Source organism: Equus caballus, chromosome 19 (assembly GCF_041296265.1).
Source record: "Equus caballus isolate H_3958 breed thoroughbred chromosome 19, TB-T2T, whole genome shotgun sequence".
In the NCBI taxonomy this organism is placed as follows: domain Eukaryota; kingdom Metazoa; phylum Chordata; class Mammalia; order Perissodactyla; family Equidae; genus Equus; species Equus caballus.
Window position 1 is genome coordinate 15,975,891 of NC_091702.1, and position 21,811 is coordinate 15,997,701.

The 21,811-nt window shown below is 33.4% G+C and overlaps 1 long non-coding RNA gene across 2 annotated transcripts in view; it reads left to right on the forward strand.

The window, feature by feature from the left end:
- Nucleotides 1–21,811, forward strand: part of LOC111768980 (uncharacterized) — a 300,357-nt gene that overhangs the window by 169,959 nt on the left and 108,587 nt on the right. The window lies entirely within an intron of this gene.

Consider the following 21,811-nt stretch of genomic DNA (forward strand, 5'->3'; position numbering starts at 1 on the left):
TTGAATTTTAGGAGTTCTCTGTATTTTCTGGATGTTAATCCCTTATCACATATATGATTTGCAAAGATTTTCTCTCATTCTGTGGGCTGCCTTTTTATTCTGTTGATAGTGTCTTTTGATGCAAAAATTTTAAAAACTTTCATGGAGTACAATTTGTTTTTTTTTCGTTTGTTGCCTGTGCCATTTGTGTACAGAAATCACTGCCAATCCAATGTTGTGAAGCTGTTGTCCCATATTTTCTTCTAAGAGTTTTATAGTTTTTCATTTTACATTTAGGTCTTTGATGCATTTTGAGGTAATTTTTATATATGCTGTTAGATAAAAGTCCAACTTCACTCTTTTGCATGTGGATATCCAGTTTTCCTAATACTATATTTTGGAAAGACTATCCTTTCCCTATTGAATGGTCTTGACAACTTGTCAAAAATCATTTGACCATATAAGTGAGGGTTTATTTCTGGACTTCTCTCTTCTTTTCTGTTGGTCTGTATGTCTGCCTTTATGCTAGTACCACATTGTTTTGATTACTGTAGCTTTGTTATAAGTTTTGATATCAGGAAGTGTGAGCCCTCCAAGTTTGTTCTACTTTTTCAAGATTATTTTGTTTATTCAGAGTTCTTTGAGAGTCCACATTAATTTTAGGGTTGAATTTTCTATTTCTTAAAAAAACATCATTGGGGTTTTGATAAGGATTGCATGAATCTGTATATCACTTTGGGTACTACTGACATCTTCAGAATATGGAGTCTTCCAATCCATGAACATAGGATATGTTTCCATTTATTTATATCTTCTTTAATTTTTCAGCAATTTTGTTGTTTTCATTTTACAAGTCTTTCACCTCCTTGCTTGAGTTAGTTTCTAAATATTTCAATTTTTTTGATGTTTTTATAAATGTAATATTTTTATAATTTTCTTTTCAGATTATTCAGTGTTAGCGTATAAAAATGAAACTAATTTTTATGTGTTGACTATATCCTGTTACTTTGTTGAACTAATTTATTAGTTCAAATAGTTTTTTTGTGGAATCTTTAGGATTTTCTACATATAAGATCATGTCATCTGTGAACAGCAGTCATTTTACTTCTTCTTTTCCAATTTAGATGTCTTCTATTTCTTTTTTTCTTGCCTAATTTCTCTGGCTAGAAATTCCAGTATTATGTTGAATAGAAATGGCAAACGTGGGCATCCTCACCTTGTTATTGATCTTTGAAGAAAAGCTTTCAGTCATTGACAATTGAGTATGATGTTTGCTGGGCTTTTTCTTATATGGCTTCTATTATACTGAAGTAGTTTCCTTCTAGTCCTAGTATGTTGACTGTTTTTATCATGAAAATTGTTGATTTTGTCAAATGCTTTTTCTAGATCCATTGAGATGATCATGTGGTTTTATGCTTCATTTTGCTAATGTAGTATATTACATTGATTTTCATATGTTGAGCCATCCTTGAATTCCAGGAATAAATTCCATTTGGTCATGTTGTATAATCCATTTAATAGGCTGCTGAATTTGGTTTACTAGTATTTTGTCGAGGACTTTTGCATTCATGTTCATAAGAAATATTAGTCTGTAGCTTTCTTTTTTGTGGTGTCTTTATCTGGCTTTAGTATCAGGATAATGCTGGCCCCAAAGAATGAGTTAGGAAGTGTTCCCTCTGCTTCATTTGTGGAAACGTTTGGGAAGGATAGATATTAGTTTTTTAAATGCTTGGTAGAATTCACCAGTGAAGTCACCAGATCCTGGGGTTCTCTTTGTCAGAAGATTTTTGATTACTGATTGAATTTTCTTACTAGTTACAGATCAATTCAGGTTTTCTATTTATTTGTGATTTAGTCTTGATAAGTTTTGTGTTTCTAGGAATTTGTCCATTTAATCTAAGTTATCCAATTTGTTGGCATAAAATTGTTCATCATACTCTATTATAATCCTACCTATTTCTGTAGAATTGATAGCAATGTCCCCACTTTCACTCCTGATTTTAGTGATTTGAGTGATGTGTCTATCTCTTTTTTTAAAAATCCATCTAACTAAAGGTTTGCCAATTTTGTTGATCTTTTCAAGAACAAACTTTTGGTTTCATTGATTTTTCTCTATTGTTTTTCTCTTCTTTATTTTGTTTATCTCTGCTTTAACTTTGTTATTTTCTTCTTTCTGCTAGATTTCAGTTTAATTTGTTCTTTTTCTTGTTCCTTAAGTGTAAAGTTTTGAGATGTGTTTCTTGTTTTGTATATTATATTGATTTTTTATTTTTTAATTTCAGTTTTATTGAGGTATAATTAATATATAAAATTGGAAGCTATTTAAAGTGTACATTGTAGTGATTTGATGTGTGTACACACTGTGAAAGGATCCATTCCATCTAGTTAATTAACATATCATCACCTCACATATTTATCTTTTTTTATTTTAGTGAGAACATTTAAGTTCTACTCTTACCAAATATCAATCATACAATACAGTGTTATCAACTATAGTCACTATATTTTACATTAGATCTTCAGATATTCATCTTATAGCTGAAATTTTGTACTCTTTTACCAATGTCTCCCTATTTCCCCCACTCATTTCTTGTTTGTTGTTTGTTTGTGTTCGTTGAGGAGGATTTGCCCTGAGCTAACGTCTGTAGCCAATCTTCCTCTTTTTGCTTGAGGAAGATTGTCCCTGAGCTAACATCTGTGCCAATATTCCTCCATTTTATATGTGGGATGCTACCACAGCATTGCTTGATGAGCAGTGTGTAGGTCTACACCCAGGATACAAACCTGCAAACGCCAGGCCACCAAAGCAAAGTGTGTAAACGTAACCACTATGTTACCAGGCCAGCCCCAATTTCTTGTTTTTTAATATATGTTTATAAATATAAATTTCCCCCTTAGCGTTGCTTTCACTATGTCCCATAAGTTTTGGTATGTTGTGTTTTTGTTTCCATTTGTCCCTAAGCATTTTCTAATTCTTCTTGTGATTTCTTCATTGACTCATTGACAGTTCAAATAGGCTGTTTTTTTAAGTTCCACAAATTTGTGAATTTTCTAGTTTTACTTCTGTTGTTGAGTTTTAACTTCATCCTGTTGTGGTCAGAGAAGGTACTTTATATCATATCTGTCTTTTTAAGTCTATTGAGACTTAAGTTGTGGCCTAACATATGGTCTATCCTGGAAAATATCCCATGTACACTTGAGAAGAATGTGTATGCTTTTTTTGTTGGGTAGGGTGTTCTGTATATGCCTATTAGATATGATTGGTTTATTGTGTTGTTTAAGTCTTCTGTTTCTTACTTATTTTCTGTCTGATTGTTCTAGCCATTACTGAGTGGAGTATTGAAGTCTCTATTATTATATAACTGTCTATTTCTCACATCAATTCTGTAAGTTTTTGCTTCATATGTTTTGATGGTCTGTTATTAGTTGTGTAAATGTATATAACTGCTATATCATCTTACTATATTAAACATTTTCTTTATATGTAATGTACTTCTTTGCCTCTTGCAACCTTGTTGATTTAATGTCTATTTTATCTCATGTTAGCATAGCCACTTTTGCTTTGGTTACTAATTGAATGGAATATCTTTTCCCATTCTCTAACTTTCATTCTATTTGTGTCTTTGGATCTCAAATGTGTCTCTTACAGACAATATTTGGTTTGATCATGTGTTTTTAGGCATTCTGGCCATCCCTGTGTTTTGATTGGAGAGTTTAATTTACTTATTTTTAAATAATTACTGATAAGGAAGGACTTACCTCTCTCATTTTACTTTTTGTTTTCTATATGTCTAATAGCTTTTTTGGCCCTCGTTTTCTACATTACTGTATTCTTTTGCGTTTAGTTGATTTTTTTGTAGTGAAGTTTAGACTCCTTTCTCATTTCCTTTTGGGTATATTCTGTAGGTATTTTCTTTATGGTTACTATGGGGAATACATTTAACATCCTAAAGTTATAACAATGTAATTTGAATTTATACTAGCATAACTTCAACAACATGCAAAACCTCTGCTCATTTACAACTCTTTTTCCACCCCTTTTAGTTATTGATTGATGTCATAAAATTACATCTGTATGCATAGCATGCCCCTAAAGTAAGCTAATTTTTTAAATGCATTAGACTGTTAAATTAAATTGGAAGGGAAATGTGGAGTTACAAACCAAAGCTACAATAAAACTAGTTTTTAGACTAATAATTATTGTTGTTTTTGTATTGGTCTTACATCATGTATAAAACAAAAAGTAGAGTTACAAACCATTGTTACAATATTACTAGTTTTTATAATCGCCCCTACATTTACATTTATTGAAATCTTTGTTTCTTAATATGGCTTCAAGTTACCATTTAGTGTTCTTTCATTTCACCCTGCCAGACTCCCTTGAGCATTTCCTGCAGGGCAGGTCTAGTGATAATGAACTCCCTCAGCTTTGTTATATCCAGGACTGTTTTAATTTCTCTTTCACTCTTGCAGAACAGTTTGCCAGATATGGGATTTTTTTAGTTGATAGTTTTTTTTCTATTAGCACTTTGAATATACTAGCCCACTGCCTTCCTTCCTCTAAAGTTTCTGATGAAAAATCTGCTCATATTCTTATTTAGGATCACTTGTATGTGATGAATTTCTCTTTCTGTTGCATTCAAGATTTTTTCTTTGTCTTTGTCAAGTTGATTATAATGTTTCTTGAAGTGGGTCATGTTGAATTCATCTTATTTAAAGTTTTTGAGCTTCTTAGATGTTTTTATTCATTTCTTCTATCAAGTTTGGAAAGTTTTCAGCCATAATTTTGTTAGATATTCTCTATGCTCCTTTCTCTCTCTTCTTTTTCTCGGGCTCTCATAATTTCTATGTTGGCCTATCCAGTGGTGTCCCACAGGTCCCTTAAGCTTTGTTCACGTTTCATTTTTTTTTTCTTTCTATTTCTCAGACTTAATAATTTCTATTGTCATATCTTCACGTTCTCTAACTCTTCTACTTGCTCAAAGCTGCCTTTGAATTCCTCTAGTAAATCTTTAATTTTAGTTATTGTACTTTTCAGCTCTAGAATTTCTTTTTGATTGCTTTTTTTATGTTTTGTGTCTCTTTATTGATATTTCCATTTTGTTCAATATCATTTTCTTGACTTTATCTTTCTTTGATCTTTTAACATCTTTAAGACTATTGTTTTAAACTCTTTGTCTAGCAGATCTGCCATCAAGTCTTTTTCAGGGACAGTTTCTGTCGATTTAGTTTTTTCTTTGAACAGGCCATAGTTTTCTGTTTCTTTGTAAGCTGTGTGACTTTTTGTTGTTGAAAGCTATGCGTTTGAATTTAATAATATGGTAACTCTGGAAATTGGGTTCTCCCCCTTCCTCAGGATTTGCTGGGTTTTGCTTTTTTTTTTGTTTTGTTTTATGGCTGTAGCCTGTCTTTGTGCTGAGAATCACCCTGAGGTCAAAACCTAAGGTCTTCTCAGGTCTTTTCTGAGCCTGTGCCTTTCCCCAGGCATGTGCAGTCACTTTCTAGTTTATCCCACAAATGCAGTTGCTTTTGAATATCCTAGTCTTTATGCCTGGCCTCCAAAAGGAGAAAAATTAAGGGGAAAAAAGGACACCAGCCCTATAAGTCCCCTGGAAAACCTTTAGCCTGAGGGGCAGGGACATGCAAAGATATGGAAAGGTCCAACAATAATGGCCACCTGCCTTTCTGTCTGCATCTCTGAGACTAAAAGCAGCAATCAGTGATGAGAGCAGAGATCTCCAATATTTGGAGGACAGAGTCCTTTTATTTTCACTCTGGCTCCTGCAGGCTGTGTGCAGGCTGCTCCAGCAACACTTACACAGCTGCTTGCCTAGGTCTGGGGAAGGCGGATCCATAATGCTAATATGCTAAGAGTGGAAATTGACTGAAATTAACCAATTTACCATCCAAGCTTTTCCCTGGAAGTTGCAAGCCTTCAATAGACTCTAGAATTCCAAAATAGTTACATCAGATTCTGCCAGTACAAATTTTGTCTAGGTGGGGAGACCAATTCCTGGGGCTTCCTAGTCCTTTATCTTTCCAGAACGCTCCTTGCTTGATGTTTTAAAATAGCTACAGACTATTTTAAATGGGTGAACTGTTTTGGGTTTTTTTTAGTTTAAATAAATTGAATAAAAATGAAAATAAAATAGCTACAGACTTATTTCAACTACCACAGTAAAGGGAATGTTTAATTAATTAATATTAATTAAAATATTATTATATATATTGATTATATGTTCAAGAAGATATATCACATCAATAAAATGATTTTTTAATCTTATTTACTTAAAAGCCACACTTCTTTTACCAATAGTACAGGGAATTAGGAATTTTTCTAATCAATGAAAAAGAAAACATATGTAATGGTGAAAATGTTGAGTGTGAATTCCTCATTTGAAATTTTATCATCTTTTTCCATAAAATTTCATCAACCTATCACTAAAGTTGGATTAATGTAGAGAAAGAAACATTTGGACATTTGGCAGTTGCCTCTGTTAAACCAGTTATTCAGTTACTTTAAATACAATCGCTTTTGCTAATTTTGCTCCTTCAATCATTTTTCTGTTGAGATATGGAATAGTGCCATTTATCTTAATGTGCTTAGGTTTTCATCCTAAGTCAGAAACGATGACAGCCTCAGCCTATGTTATACTGACAGGTTAGCTACTTTGTAACCTGCGGAAGACTTTTAGAGGAACATTTATTTTTCATTCATTCATTCATCTTGCATTGAATTACTAAAACACTTATTAAATGCCTATTATATATAAGATATTACTTGAAGTACCATGGATGGAGAAGAGATCAAGGCATGGTGTCTGTCTCAAGGAACTTAGAGACCAGTAGTGAGGAGTAAATTTGGCCAAAAAAAGAGTTTATCAAAGAATCACCTGGCTTTCTGTATACTGTAGACTGTATAATTTCTGTATACTGTAGACATTAGTATAAGACCCTATAAAGAATAAAAAGAAAAGGTTTTTAGCTTTATCTAGAGGGTCAGGAAAGACTCCAAAGAGGAAGTGACACTAGGTATCTTAAAAGATGAAACAGCCTATTAGGGAAAGTAGTCAGTGGATTGAAAAAAACCAGACGAGCTAGCCCTCTGAGTAGAGAGACTAGATTGGGCAAAGGCAAAGAATCAAACCATGTGGCATACTTAGTGACCTGTAAGTCATTTGATATGGCCAGAGTGTAGGTTATGAGAGGAATCATGGCAAATACTATGACTGAAGAGATAGACAGGGCCCAGATCATGGCAAACCTCACATACAATCTAAGGTGTTTGGGTTTGTTGTAGAGATAAATCAAGATCGTATACATGGAAATACAATAAGCATATTCGCCGTCCAGAAAATATCCAATTCCTATAGCACTCCGGGGACTGTGAAATGCATATATGTGAGGGTTAGAGATATATGTCAGAGAGTCAACTTACGATGTTATAGCACAATCTGAGAGCTCGGGATAGCCCATTTCTGTTTCTTCCATGTTGTGATTCAGCACTTGCCTTGTGGAGAATTGATGTGTACCCTGCTCTGGTTATGGCTTTTTGGATGATTCCTTCTGCTACAGATGTCTGTTTCTAGTACAAGGAAAAGTTTCTATTTTGGCTTTTGAGACTAGTTATATATTTAGCAATTTTTAAGAACTTATTTTTGCTTTTTTGTAGAATGAGAATATCTCAACGTGTTCAGTTAGCTATTTTAGACTTGAAGTTGCTTCTCTATCTTCTTTAAACATATATTTGTAGTTTCTTTTTAAAAACCAAAGTGGCATTCAATTGTCATAACATTAAAAATTTTAATTTTGACAATGTTAAAAATCTTAATTGGAGGGGCTGGCCCCGTGGCAGAGTGGTTAAGTTTGCGTGCTCCGCTGCAGGCGGCCCAGTGTTTCGCTGGTTCGAATCCTGGATGTGGACATGGCACTGCTCATCAAGCCACGCTGAGGCAGCATCCCAAATGCCACAACTAGAAAGACCCACAATGAAGAATATACAACTATGTACTGGGAGGCCTTGGGGAGAAAAAGGAAAAATAAAATCTTAAAAAAAATCTTAATTGGAAAAAAATTTGTAATCTTAAACTTTACTTCTCCTCAATAATTCCCCACTCCATAAGCCATGGCTTTCTTTTACCTTTTCCCTGATATTTAAATACATATTTCTAAATATGTTTTATTGGCACTTATTTTTATTTATAAATTAATATGATTTATTAATTCACTGCCATGATTGCTGAGGATTTAGTGCTATCATGATGTCTTCTTTATCAAATTCTCCCAAATTAGTAAAAGCACTCATCAGTTCTGACAACAGATGACTGCCAATATAGGCCACTTCAAATCTAAGTAGTTTGTGTAAGAATGTTTCTTTTTCTATATACTCCTTTCTTGCATCAGTTTTCACTTGTGTAATATATTCTTTAAATATATATTTGATTTTTCAAAATGTTTAATCAGATAATTTACTCATTAGTGTTCCTATTTTTCATAAACTCATTCCTTCTTGCCTCCATTTTCCGACAGTAGCCTGAGCTGGTGGTTCTTTTGTCGTCTGGGTTTATTTCCTCACCGTTTTTCGTATTAGGATCCAAATTTCCTGAATCCTCTATCTTTATTTGATTCATTGATTGATTAGTTGATCAATACTCTCTTGTTTCCCTGCAGCATATCTTTAAGAGCACACCTAACAAATAGTACATGGGAGGATATTTTCATGGGTCCTTATGTGTCCGAGTATGTTTTAAGTTTTTATTATACCTTATGTCTGAATATGTCTTTATTCTACCTTAAAATTTGACTTAAGTTTTATTTGGATATTAAAAATTATTTTTCCGCTCATAGCTTCAGTAGCTTGTAGAGTCATATGGCTAGTGAAAAATCTGATGCCCTTCTGAACCTCACTTGTTTTTGAGTTGTTTTTCTCTGAATGACTTTAGACCCCTTTCATTATTTCTCAGATTCTGAACCATAATGCTGTGCCTTGATGTATTGTGTAATCTTCCAAGCCAGATACTCATGAAGTTCTTGGATGGTTTATTCTGTTACTTCTTTGATAATGTCCTTCACTTTCCATTTTCAGTTTTTTTCCAGAACTTCATTTAGTCAGGCCTTGGGCCTCCTGGATCAGTCTTCTAGATCTCTCATCTTTCTTCTTATATTCTCTTTTCTCTCATTTGATTTTTACTGTGAAATATAGAATACGGCAATGAAAAATATATACCTTTGTAGTCGAAACTATAATAATAAGATGAATATTCTTGTACTAATCTCCCAGGTTAAGAAGAAGTAGAACATTACAAATAACGTAGAAGATTTTGATGTTTCACTTAAGAATTATAGGCACTCTAGGTTAAAGGAATTTGCATCTCTTCTTAGTTAAGGGATTTCTTTTTTTCTTTTCTTTCTTTGGAAAAGATATTTTTTCCCATTTATCATGCTAAAGTTGTTAATTAGTTTTCTAATATTAAAACAAGACTGCATTGATGAAACAAATCCAACATGGTCTTTTCTATGTATTGTCCTTTGGTTTAGTCAATATTTTCCATAGGATCCTTGCTTCAATATTCATGGATGAGAATGATTTGTAAAGCTCCTTTCTCTATTTGTTTAAGTTTGAAAACAAGTTAAGGAGCGTTCTCTCTTAGCCAGTTCTCTGAGAGTGTTAATGTAATAGTGCATGGTAATTTTGTACTCTGTCAAGTTAGTTAAGCTGGAACTTCATTTCCCAGAACTCCCTCCCCTTTCTGGTTCCCTGAAAGAGTAGGCCATGAGAAAAGTTTGTTTAGACGAGAAGACAAAATTAAATAGCAGCCACTCTCCTCTGGAGGTCGGTGTAGAGTGCGAGGCACCACGGCAGCTTGCGCATATTTTTGTTGATGCGCTTGCTCATCTTGGGCCCTCAGGTCTTTCCGTTTCTGTCCTTCATCCTCCTTCAGCTTCTCTGACTCCTGAGCCAGATGCCTGTGGCTCAGGGCATAACTCCTTCTTCAGGAGATTGAAGGTAGTGAGAGATTCTCATGGATTCCAGATTGTCCAGTTTGTCCTCGTGGGTTCCAGCTGATCTTTGCTCTCCTCTGCTTCATATCCAGATGTTATCTCCTGAATTGCCACCCATGTGGACTTACAATGACTTCAGGTCCAATACAAGATGCAGACGTAACAGCTTTCCATATCCTTTTTTTTTTGCACTTTGATAGACTTTATTTTTTAGAGAAATTTTAGGTTCATAGTAAAATTGAGCAGAAAGTACAGAGATTTCCCATATGTTCCCTGACCCTACACATGCATAGCCTCCTCCATTTACCATAGACATTTTCATCTTCTTCCACAATTGTGTAAGAACTGATTCCAGAGTCTGCCCCATGGACCTGCAGCCAGTGCACACACTCAGAAGGGTGCTCATGTTCAGTTGTTGCCATTTTGAAAAGCTTAGTAATTTTGTCTTTGGCTACGTGTTGTATAAGTAAAATCTGATGGGACAATGAAGCATGAGCTGGGTGCTTGGAGCCTTGGCTAACATGCAGACTTGCCTTCCTGAGAGGAGTTCTTGGCCATCCACTCTCTGGCCTCTGCACAGTACTTGCTGCTGTCCTCTGGACCCAGCAGGACCCTGGGCACGAGAGCAGGAAGGGTGGAGGTTGGGCACATGTACCCCAAGCATCAACTCACAGGGCTGGCCCCAGCTGCCTGTGAGGGTCTGTTCACCCACAAATTTTCCTTTACCCAAAGGAGTATGACATTAAATAGCAAAGAAGACATCACAATAGATAGAGAAAGAAACTGGGGAAGAAAAGAAAAGATTTGTTTCCTGCTTTTTGAACAAGAGATTCTGTATTTTCATTTTGTACTTGTTCTCCAAATTATGTAGAAGGCCCTGTCTAATTCTTATAATTAATCTCCCTGTCACTCTTAGTTGTTCTGCTTCTCTGATTAAACCCTAACTGGTACACAGTGGAATGAACTATTCCTTGAATGTTGGTAGAACTCACTCATAATACATTTGGGCTTGTGTCTTCATTGCAGGAAGACATTTAGCTGATTACATTTTTAATGATTATAATTATTCAGGATTTTAATTTCTCCTCAAGTCAGAATTAATTAATTATATTTTTCTAAGGATTTATTCCTTTCATCTAACTTTTCAAACGTATTGGTATAAACTTGTTCCTGAAATTTTCTTAGCTCGTTAATCTCTGTAGCATCTGTGGTTTTTTCCCCTTTGCCCTCTCTGTTTTGCTTAATTTAATCTTGCCAGTGATTTTTCTGCTTACTAGTCTTTTCAAAGAACCAATTTTTATCATTGCTGGCCTGTCTATTATATGTTTGTTTTCTATTTTGTTACTTCTGTTCCTGTATTATCCCTTTGCTTCTATATTATTTGAGTTTATTAATATTACTGCTGATTTTCTAGTTTTTAGATAGGAAAAATTAGTAACTGTGAGCCCTATTTTTTACTGCTACAAGAATATAAGGATTAGATTTAACTTTAAATACAATATTTTTGAATCAAATATATTTGGTTATATTCACATAAAATAAAATTCACCCACTTGAAGTATAAAGTTTGTTATGTTTTGACAAATGTATACACCCATATAACCATCACTCCAATCAAGAAAGAGAATATTTCCATCACCCCATGTAGTTCCCTCATACTCCTTTGTATTCAACACTTTCCCCAGCCCTAGGTAACCACTGATCTCCCTTCCATTATTATAGATATTTCATATAAATGTAAATATACAAAATGTATTTTGGGGGAGGATAGTTGCCAAAACCCACTTAGCCATCCTAAGACATGCACAAACTTGGGAGTACAAGGAAGTTAATACTCCACAGACAAAAAAGGGTCTAGACCAATAGGGATAGCAGCTGGTAAGTAAATAGTTCCCTTTTCCATTCCTGGGGTAGATAAATGTTAAACACATTTTACATGGTTCCTCAGAGAGTCCCCGATGGAATTGAGCCCAGGTGTTTACCTTAATGACCATCCTAGGAATAGGTTTTCCTCTTTGTCTGTTTAGCTCTTCTCAGTTCCCTACTCAAGTTACTTGGGAATGATTTTACAAAATAAACTACTCCATGCAAACCCTTGTCTCAGGCTTTCCTTTTTGGGCCAAACTATGCTAATAAAAAGTATGTTAATGGAAGGGCTCAGGCATGATCACACAAGAAAGTGAAAAGATCTCCCAAATTTTCTAAAACATTACTTCAGATGGATAGTTCTGGGAATGTACCATATATATTTGCAAAGAAAATATAGGTATTTTCTACATGTTGTGTATGATGTAGTAAGTATGTCCTTCAGATCAAGTTTGTTAATTTTGCTATTCAAATTCAAATTGTCCACATCAGTGTGTGACAAAAGTAGTGTTACTTCCGTCATTTTAGAAATATCTAGGAGAAATATGTACTTTAGCGGTTACAGTTATGATGGGGCTGCTATTGTTGTTTTGTCAGTGGAATATAGGTGTGCTAAACACTCTTGCAATGCCTAAGGGAATGCCCAAGAATAAGCAGTTGTACTATATGCCGCATCACTGAACCTAGATCCTAACTTTCTTTTGCGTACGCAAAGTATTTTGCCAATGTTTGATAAAATGCTGAATTTCCCAAGCATACAATTACCGCGGAGAATAAGGGAAGATAAAGTTAACCCTGAAGAGGCAGAGTAGAGAGTCAGAAACAACCGAGGTGCTTGGTGAACTTACTCTGGGCTGAATAAACTGATTCAGTTGCTGTCATTTGTACACCTGGTTATGTGTGCTAATACATTACCTTATTGATTAAGCCCATTTGTTCTTTTTTAACATCTACGGCCAGAAGAAACCTAAAATCCTGACACGAGGATTTTTATTATGTTTATCTATATTGAGTTGGTGTTAGCATGAATGATCACCCTCATTATATATTCCATTAGTAAAATTTACAATAATCTTAATATTTTTACATTTATTTTAAATCTAGGCCCTTTAATAAACTTTCTAAAGAAAGTACAATCAATTTTCTTTTGTTTTCCAGTTATATAATTATACATCCACCGATAATCACCATTTTCAAGGACTGTATACTTGGAGTGAGTGTTGAATTGATCAAATGCTTGTTCAGCATTGTGACATTATTATTTTTAAAACAGCCTTTTGTATTTTTCTAATTTTAAAATTACCTGTGCATTCTGGGACCAAGTCTCATATGGTCAGGTTAATGACTCAATATATTACATAATTCAGTTGATGGCTTTCTATTTGTTATTTTTTAATTCAGTTTTAATCAGACAGTTGTAAATAATTTTCAAAATTACCAGGAGAATTGTATACTTTTATAATTAAAAAAGTACCCCTCATAGCTCTTATGATCCTATGTCTATATCAAAATTTTATTTGATTTTCTCATTTTCTCTTAATTATTCTTGCCAAAGTTTTGTGTATATCGTCTTATTTTATTTTAAAGACCCTCTTCTTGAATATATTTACCAATTCTGTATTTTTATGCTTTTCCAAAATCTCGTCTTCTGCCATTATTTCCTTATCTATACACAAAATGTAGTTCGTATCATATATACTATTTTATTTAACGTCATCTTGATTAGTATATATTTTCATCACCGTACAATAACTTTCTATTTGCTTATTTTGAATTATTTATGCAATTTCTAAATTTCCTCTGATTTTGCTATTTTATATAGCATTGTGATAAATGGCATTATAAGTAATTCTTTTGGAATTTCTATGATTACTTCCTGAGGATAAATGCCCGCAAGAAAAATCACTAGACTAAATGTTTTCTCTCTCTCTTTCTTTCTTTTTCTCTTTCCAAGTTTGTTATGAAACAAATTAATTGCCTCTTAGGAAGTTTGTATAATATCCATTAGTGTACATTCGTAAGTTTGATTTTGAAACATCTGGAGGTAGATTTAAATAATATTTGATTGTTTTCCAACTGGCACTCATTAAAAATTTAATGGGACTAAGTGATTCTATAATCATTTTCTGGAGTTTAGAAAAATTTGTTGAAAAAAATATCAAATATATTTACTTTTAGAATTCTCTTAATGAGAAGAAAAAGATTAGATATGAAAATAATAAATTTCCATAGAGATTTTGGTGCTATCCACAGAAGAAATAATTTATGTGATTTAGCACTAAGTTATAAACTTTAAACTCTAAATTTTCTATGGTCATGCTTTTACTTTATTATATAAATAGGGTAAGGGAAACATCTAGACAATGCTTTCACTGAGATACATAAAGGAAAATCAATGGGGAGAAGCAGAATGAGGCTGTTCTCTGTACATTTAATAATCTCTCACCTTCTGTTTTACCTTCTTTTGTCAAATTTTCTCTACTCTCCAAAAACACTCTAACAATAGAAGAACACATTTCAACATAATTTAGAATAACAAAACAACTCTCCTGGCCTAGGCTGACATAGGCCTCCAGTTTTGCATAATGACATGGTTGCTTAGAATGAAGAAATATAATTTTACATTTTTCAGGCCCTCAACTGTTTATATTTTTTGTAGTCTGAAGAAAAAGATGGGAATATATGAGCCATTGGCTTTGTAGTTAGAAATACCTACATTCAAATTTGTGTCTGCTATTTGTTAATTTAGTGACACTGGGAAAGCTAATTAATATTCCTAAGCTTTAGGAAGATTTAATGGTAGGATGAAAACTTATATAAATTTATTTCCAGATTATTGTTTATACTTATGTAAAGATGTTTTCACTCTTCAATTGATATGTGTGTGTGGTGTGTGTGTTGATCGCATAATTTAATATGTTCAAGAAACATAAGCATATACAGTAGCCGTGTTTTCAGAAGGAGAGAATTTATTGAAGGGAGACGGAATCAAATTTCAGATCTACCATCCGTAAGCTACATGACCTTGGATAAGTTACTTAATTGCTCTTTTGTTTTATGTACCATGGATCTTCTTTCCTTATACTGGCCAGTTGAAGAAATTGCTTGGGCAAAGTGAGTTTTATTCCTGGAGCAGGTTCTTTATCTCTTCCATACCTTTTATTATACCCTAGCTAACCATCTCATTATGCACACTGCTAAGGTCAGAGAAAGGATGTCAAACAGCGAAAACGTTTTTTATCTTTCAGTGTCATTCCTACACATGCAGTATATCCTTTACGTTTATACTAAACTATGATTTATTTAAATTTTTTTCTTCTGTCTGTCAATATTGGCATAAGAACGATATGAAATTTTTAGAAAACTGTCTGCCAGTCTGCTTAGAACATGTCAAACTATTCCTGCAAAGCAGTGGGTGAACCAATCCCCAAAAGACATCTGTATTGAATCAAAAACTCCCTGGAGCTATGAATATTTCGTTTTGTTTCAGTAGTTTTTTGTCTGTCTTACTTTTTTCCTTCCTAATCTTTACTTGGGAAAAATTTACAATGAATTCACAATCAGGCTTATTCTGCTCTACCCGACACAATAGTGGAAATGAAATAAAATGTATAGCCTGCATATTGTCAATCGACTGTTACAGTAATGCTTGTGAATGTGGCATTTACGTGCCTGACAGATGTTTGCCTGAGTAATTATTTAGAATTGTATTTTCCATTGCTTTTCTGTAATGTTTATTAACAGAAAGCCAACAGCTTAAAATTTAACTCTGAATAAATTTTTCACTAAAAAAAACTATGAGACAAATAATGTCATTTTTGTATCTATTATCATCAGTTACTTCTGACTCTGCTATTAAATGCCTTCCAGAAGGTCGATCACCTGAATATCGCCTTCTAAAGATGAGTCCTTCACACCCCTCCTCCACTAGCCACCACTGCCTATAAAATCTTTTCTTCCTCCACAGTAAATTGCATTGTATGTATGAGCTATATTATTTACTCCCAAACTATTATTACTGATGTAAATATGTTTTTACTGCTCAATTGATATATTTTTCTATGAAATACTTTTCTATGATATATTTTTCTATGAATATTTTTCTGTATTTGAGTATGTTGGATTGGGATAGAATGCATCATATTTTTGGCATTAAAATGGTGGACGTATATCCACACACATATATGTACATATATACATATACATACACATATATAAATACATGAGAGTATAGGCAAAATTTTCAGGAACAAATAAAACTTGTTAAGTAAAAAATGGGTATAAATTTATCCCTGACAGATTCAGAAGCCTGAATAACTTATAAATGTAACTTGTTTATTGAATATCATAAATGATCCTTTACGTTGTGTCACTAGTATTAAATTCCATAAATAGCATGCTACATACATAATGTTACAAAGTATACACTTAAAAGACATTTGGGGCCAGCCCGGTGGCCGAGTGGTTAAGTTTGCGCACTCTGCTGCAGCAGGCCAGGGTTTCGCTGGTTCGGATCTTGGGTGCAGATATGGCACCACTCATCAGGCCACGTTGAGGTGGAGTCCCACATGCCACAACTAGAAGGACCTGCAACTAAGATATACAACTGTGTACCAGGGGGGATTTGGGGAGATAAAGCAGACAAACAAACAAAAAAATTGGCAACAGTTGTTAGCTCAGGTGCTAATCTTTAAAAAAAAAAGACATTTGTATAATTATTGATGTCATAAATTTTAATTATTATTTGTCATAAAAATATATGAATTTTAACATACTATTTTAAAAATCTATAACTTAAAAGTGCCAAAATTTGAAATAATATGTCTAAGTTAAATTTAAATATGTGAAACAGAAGACTGTGAGCACAGAGTCTACCCTTCTTCTTAGAAATTGGGATTTTAAAAAAATTTTTGTCTAACAATTTAGTTTCTTTGTACTTGTAAAGAAGTGAAATTCAAAATTATCCATTTTATTATCTACTCGAAAGTGAATTTTTCCTACATCCCACTTTTTACAATAACGGTTCCTTCCACAAAATCTCCCTAGAACATATATTCTCTTGCAGGCAATAGCGAAGGCATGGAGGCTTCATTAGCACGTGTGGTTTCATCATTGTAAACATGGACAAACCATAATTTGGGTGGTGACTTTCTATATCTGTCTGTCTCTCTGTCCGTCTGTCCATCCATCCATCCATCCTTACCTACCTATCTACCTATAATCTATCTGTATTAGGTTTATTCATTTCTTTAGGAAAAAAATATTTACTTGAAGGTTATTTTAATGTAATAAAGTGCCTTTGACTTTGCTTGAAGAAGGACTCCATAGTTCCTTCTGGATTATTCTGTGCATTATTATTGCGTAGGTTATTTAATTGCAACAATTTAATCTGTTAAATAAAAATAAGCATTTTTTGGTTCTCTTTTTTTGCTTTTCTTTTTTTTTTTTACCAAGTTCTGACTGCATCAACGTTTTAGAGGCCACAATTTTTAAAATATAAACCTTTGAAATAACCTAGTTAACAGAATCAGAAAAGAATAACAAGAAATATTTAGTGATTTGGTTAGCATATGAAGGGATTATAGATTTTTTAAACATGGGAAATATTCACTGAAGCTAATCACAAAGTTAAGACTATGATACCAATTTAATGGCTTTGTCATTAGGAGAACCTGACTCTTGCTCTGATAGTAATAATAATAGTGATAAATTGTAATAATATTAATTACTATTACTACTACCATATCTAACATGTGCTAAACACTTAAAATTGACCAGGCATTGTGCTAAGCATTTTGCCTTAATAATTTTAATTGATTTCATATCCTCAATGTGAAAAATACTATTGTTACCCACTTTTTACCAATGAGGAAATAAACTTGAACAAATTAAAAAAATAATTACCGTTTTCCAGCTCATGAACTGAGGATCTGGGATTCAAAACCAGGATGTTTGACACTAGAATCTACCATCTTAACCACAGTGCCCTATTATTCTGAAAATAATCAACTTCTCAGGATCCCTGTTTATTTATCTGTAAAATGAGAATATTGGATTCACAATGTTCGATTCCAATGCAAAATCTATGATTTTCTTAAGTATTACATTGTAAGTAAACATTTAAGGAGAAAAACTTTGTTCTTTTTATCCTTTGGGATAGCACAGTATGTAGCACAAACATTTGTATCCACAACACCCTATGCTTTTCCTCAATTAACATTTGTGGAATTATGAATTCATTTTACAAATGTGTAAATAACACTAAATTCACAAAGTGGTCTTCTTCTCTTTTATTTCCATTTTTCTCATTTATTGTTTCGTAATAATGCTTTCTTATTTCAGTCCAGTAATTCATTCTGAGATTTTAATTTTTTTGGCAATAGGTTTTGTAGCCTATTATTTATGTCATTAACTACCATGAAATCATATTAATATCTTTTAAATGGGCATTCCATTATTGATCATTATTCATTAATTTCCTATTCACATTTACCATTTATAGCAAATTAGTTTCCTTGTCTCAAATTGGTTAATTATATATAATAGAATCTCCTTTTCCTGTGGTTCAGATCATCCATGATCAGTTTTTGTTTTGTTTTGTTTGCTGAGGAAGATTAGCCCTGAGCTAACAGCTGTGCCAATATTCTTCCATTTTGTATGTGGGACACTGCCACAGCATGGCTGACAAGTAGTATAGGTCCACACCTGGGATCTGAGCCTGCGAACCTGGGCCGCCAAAGTGGAGTGTGCCAAACTTAACCACTGCACCACAGGGCTGGCTCCCATGGTCAGTTTTTTGATGTCAAAAGCACTTAAGTAGTAATTTAAAGCTCTAAGATGTTTTAACAAAATTTAATTCAATTCAGCTGAAATTATGAAAAAACAGCAAACTTCCACATAAAAGTTGATTTACTCAAGTCAGTCTTAGCATTGTAACTCTCTAAGATTGTCCAAAAAATGTAGGTGTCTCACTGATGGCAATAAAAGTGACTATTTTAAATTTGCAAAAAGCAAGAGAATCACAAAATGAGGGTTTTTAAGTATACATTTTGTTTCTTAATTTTTCCTTTCTGCTTAGCTGATATAATGGCCCCTATCACTGTGTGACTTATATAACAGATTACTAGGTAAAATATTAAAATCCAAGAGCTAAATCTTAGAAAATACTTTGAAATATTCCACATCTCAGGTTTAAGACTTGACCCTCTAGAGTAACATTTCAGTGTGTGATTAATAGAAGCTACACTTAAGTACACTAGACATATGGAAGTTGTCTTGTTTCTTGTGCAGTTCATGGTAAATCTCTTCTTTGTTGTTTCTGTGGTAGCAAATAGTAAACTTTATTTCTTGAGAATATATAAAGTGAATTGGAGTTTTTATTTCCCAACAGCTAAATTGTTAAAGTAGGCCAAACTAAAATGTGGAAGAGCTATAGTCAAGATAACATATTTCAAGTCTGGGATTTACTTTCCCTGTTCACAGTTAAACAATGCTAGTTTTATGGGAAATGAAAACAATTTCAGTACACTTTTGTGTCTTTAAGTTTCCTTTTTCATTATTATTTTAAACAACTGTGGTAGAAAACACAGTTCAGAAATAAAATGTGTCCTGATTTTATTATTCTCTATTACTGATTGTAGGAATATTATTTAAAATATTCCACATGAACATTCAATGACTATAGTGTTTATTAATGCATTTTACTTTTATCCTAACATATTTTTATAAAAAAATCACCAAAGTTTAAATATAAATTCGTAAGTGAATTAATGTCATTCTCTCATACCATTACCATTTTCTAAACTTACTTGACACAACTGGTAATTCTATTTAAATATGCTCAAAACATCATTAATTATAGTTTATAAATAATACTTTTATTAGTATTATATATTATATATCTATTATGTATAATAAATACTATATAATAAATATATAGTATGTTATACATTAAAATATGATTGAGTGCAGATTCCTCATGGCCAAGTCAGTTACAATGATTATAATAAGTTTACTTGGGATAAACTTTTACTGGAATTGTTTCATTGTGAACATAATTATTTAATTTACAAATAAAGCCTTTTAGCCAAATAATTAAAATTATCAAATAAATGACAGAAAATATCAAAGGGCAAGTGAAAAATACCTCTTTAGTTTATAATACATTATATATTTTATATTTGTTTTGTGCCTATGTCAAAAAGCTTTTGACGTGACATAATTTGAAAACATACACACACACAAGATTACTTTAACAGCCAATTTTTAAAAGTTGAGAAATAATATAACACATAGCTTAGGTATATTATTCAAATCCTTAATATACTAAGGGTAATTTGAGAACAAATGAGATAATGTATTGAAATCTCTCCCTGTGGGTTAAGTTACAATAAATATCGGTAATTAAATTCACAGAGAGTTCCCAAGCCTCGTTTTTCCTCACTGCGCATTTTTACTGCTTATTTTCTGTCACTGGGAGTTCAGTGATCAGAATAATGGAATTGAATAGGCTTACAGACTCAACACTTGAAAAGATTACTCAACAGAGTGGAGTACCCGAGGTATATGTATTGAATTCATAACCATATATCAACAGAAAGAGGGAAAAGTTTCAGCTAGGTATTCAGTGTGGAGGGACTGCATCTACAGTCCCTGTGCTTGTGAAGAACCCAGCAAAGGTGGGACACAGATGGTTAGAGCACAGCTGGAAGAATTACAAATATTTGGACATTGAAGATATCAGTGCTGAACTGCTTATAATCACAAATCTAAAAGAAGAAAAACAAAGGAAAAGAAAAACGTCTCTTAGGCTCCTTCAGCAACCTAAGCAGTTGCTGTAATCCGTGCTTTTGGAGAAACTCGTTTTACTAGGAACAAAAAGAGATGTCTATCAAAAGTATGAGGAGACAAGCCACAGAATGGGAGACAATATTTGCAAAATACATATCTGATAAAGGACCATTATCCAAAATATACAAAGAAGCCTTAAAACACAGCAATAAGAAAATGAACAACCCAATTGTAAAAAGGGGCAAGAGATCTAAATAGACACTTCACTAAAGAGGATAAACATATGGCAAATAAGCATATGAAAAGATGCTCCACATCACATGCCATCAGGAAAATGCAAATTAAAACAGCAGTGAGATAGTACTATTTACCTATTAGAATGGCCAAATCCTGGAACACTGACAACACCAAATGCTGCCGAGGATGGGGAGCAACAGGAACTCTAATTCATTGCTTCTGAAAATGAAAATGAAAATAGTACAGCCACTTTTGAAGAGAGATTGGCAGTTTCTCACAAAACTAAACATAAGCTTACCCTATAATCCTGCAGTTGTGCTCCTTGTTATTTACCCAAATAAGCTGAAAACTTATGTCCACATAAAAGCTGCACACACATGTTTACAGCAAGTTTATTCATAATTTACAAAACTTGGAAGCAACCAAGATGTCCTTCAGTATCTGAATGGATAAAAGTATTTCCTTGTCTACTTATACCACAGTTTATAATACAGTGCTATCAAGCCATGAAAAGACATGGAGGAACTTTAAATGCACATTGCTAAATGAAAGAGGTTAACCTGAAAAGGTACATGCTGTATGATTCCACCTGTATGATGTTCTGGAAAAAGTGAAACTATGGAGGCAGTAAAAAGATCAGCGGTTGCCAGGGGCTGGGAAGAGGAACGGATGAATAGGCAGAGCACAGAGGATTTTTAAGGCAGTGAAACTAATCGGTATGATAATATAATGGTGGGTATGTTATACATTTTTCACAACCCACAGAATGTGCAACACTAAGAGTGTACTCTAATGTAAACTACGGATTTGGGTTGATGATGTGTCAATGTCAGTTCATTGATTGTAACAAACACATCAGTCTGGTGGGAGATGTTGATAGGGAGACTCTGAATGTGGGGGAAAGGCATATGGGAACTCTCTGTGCTTTCCACTCAAT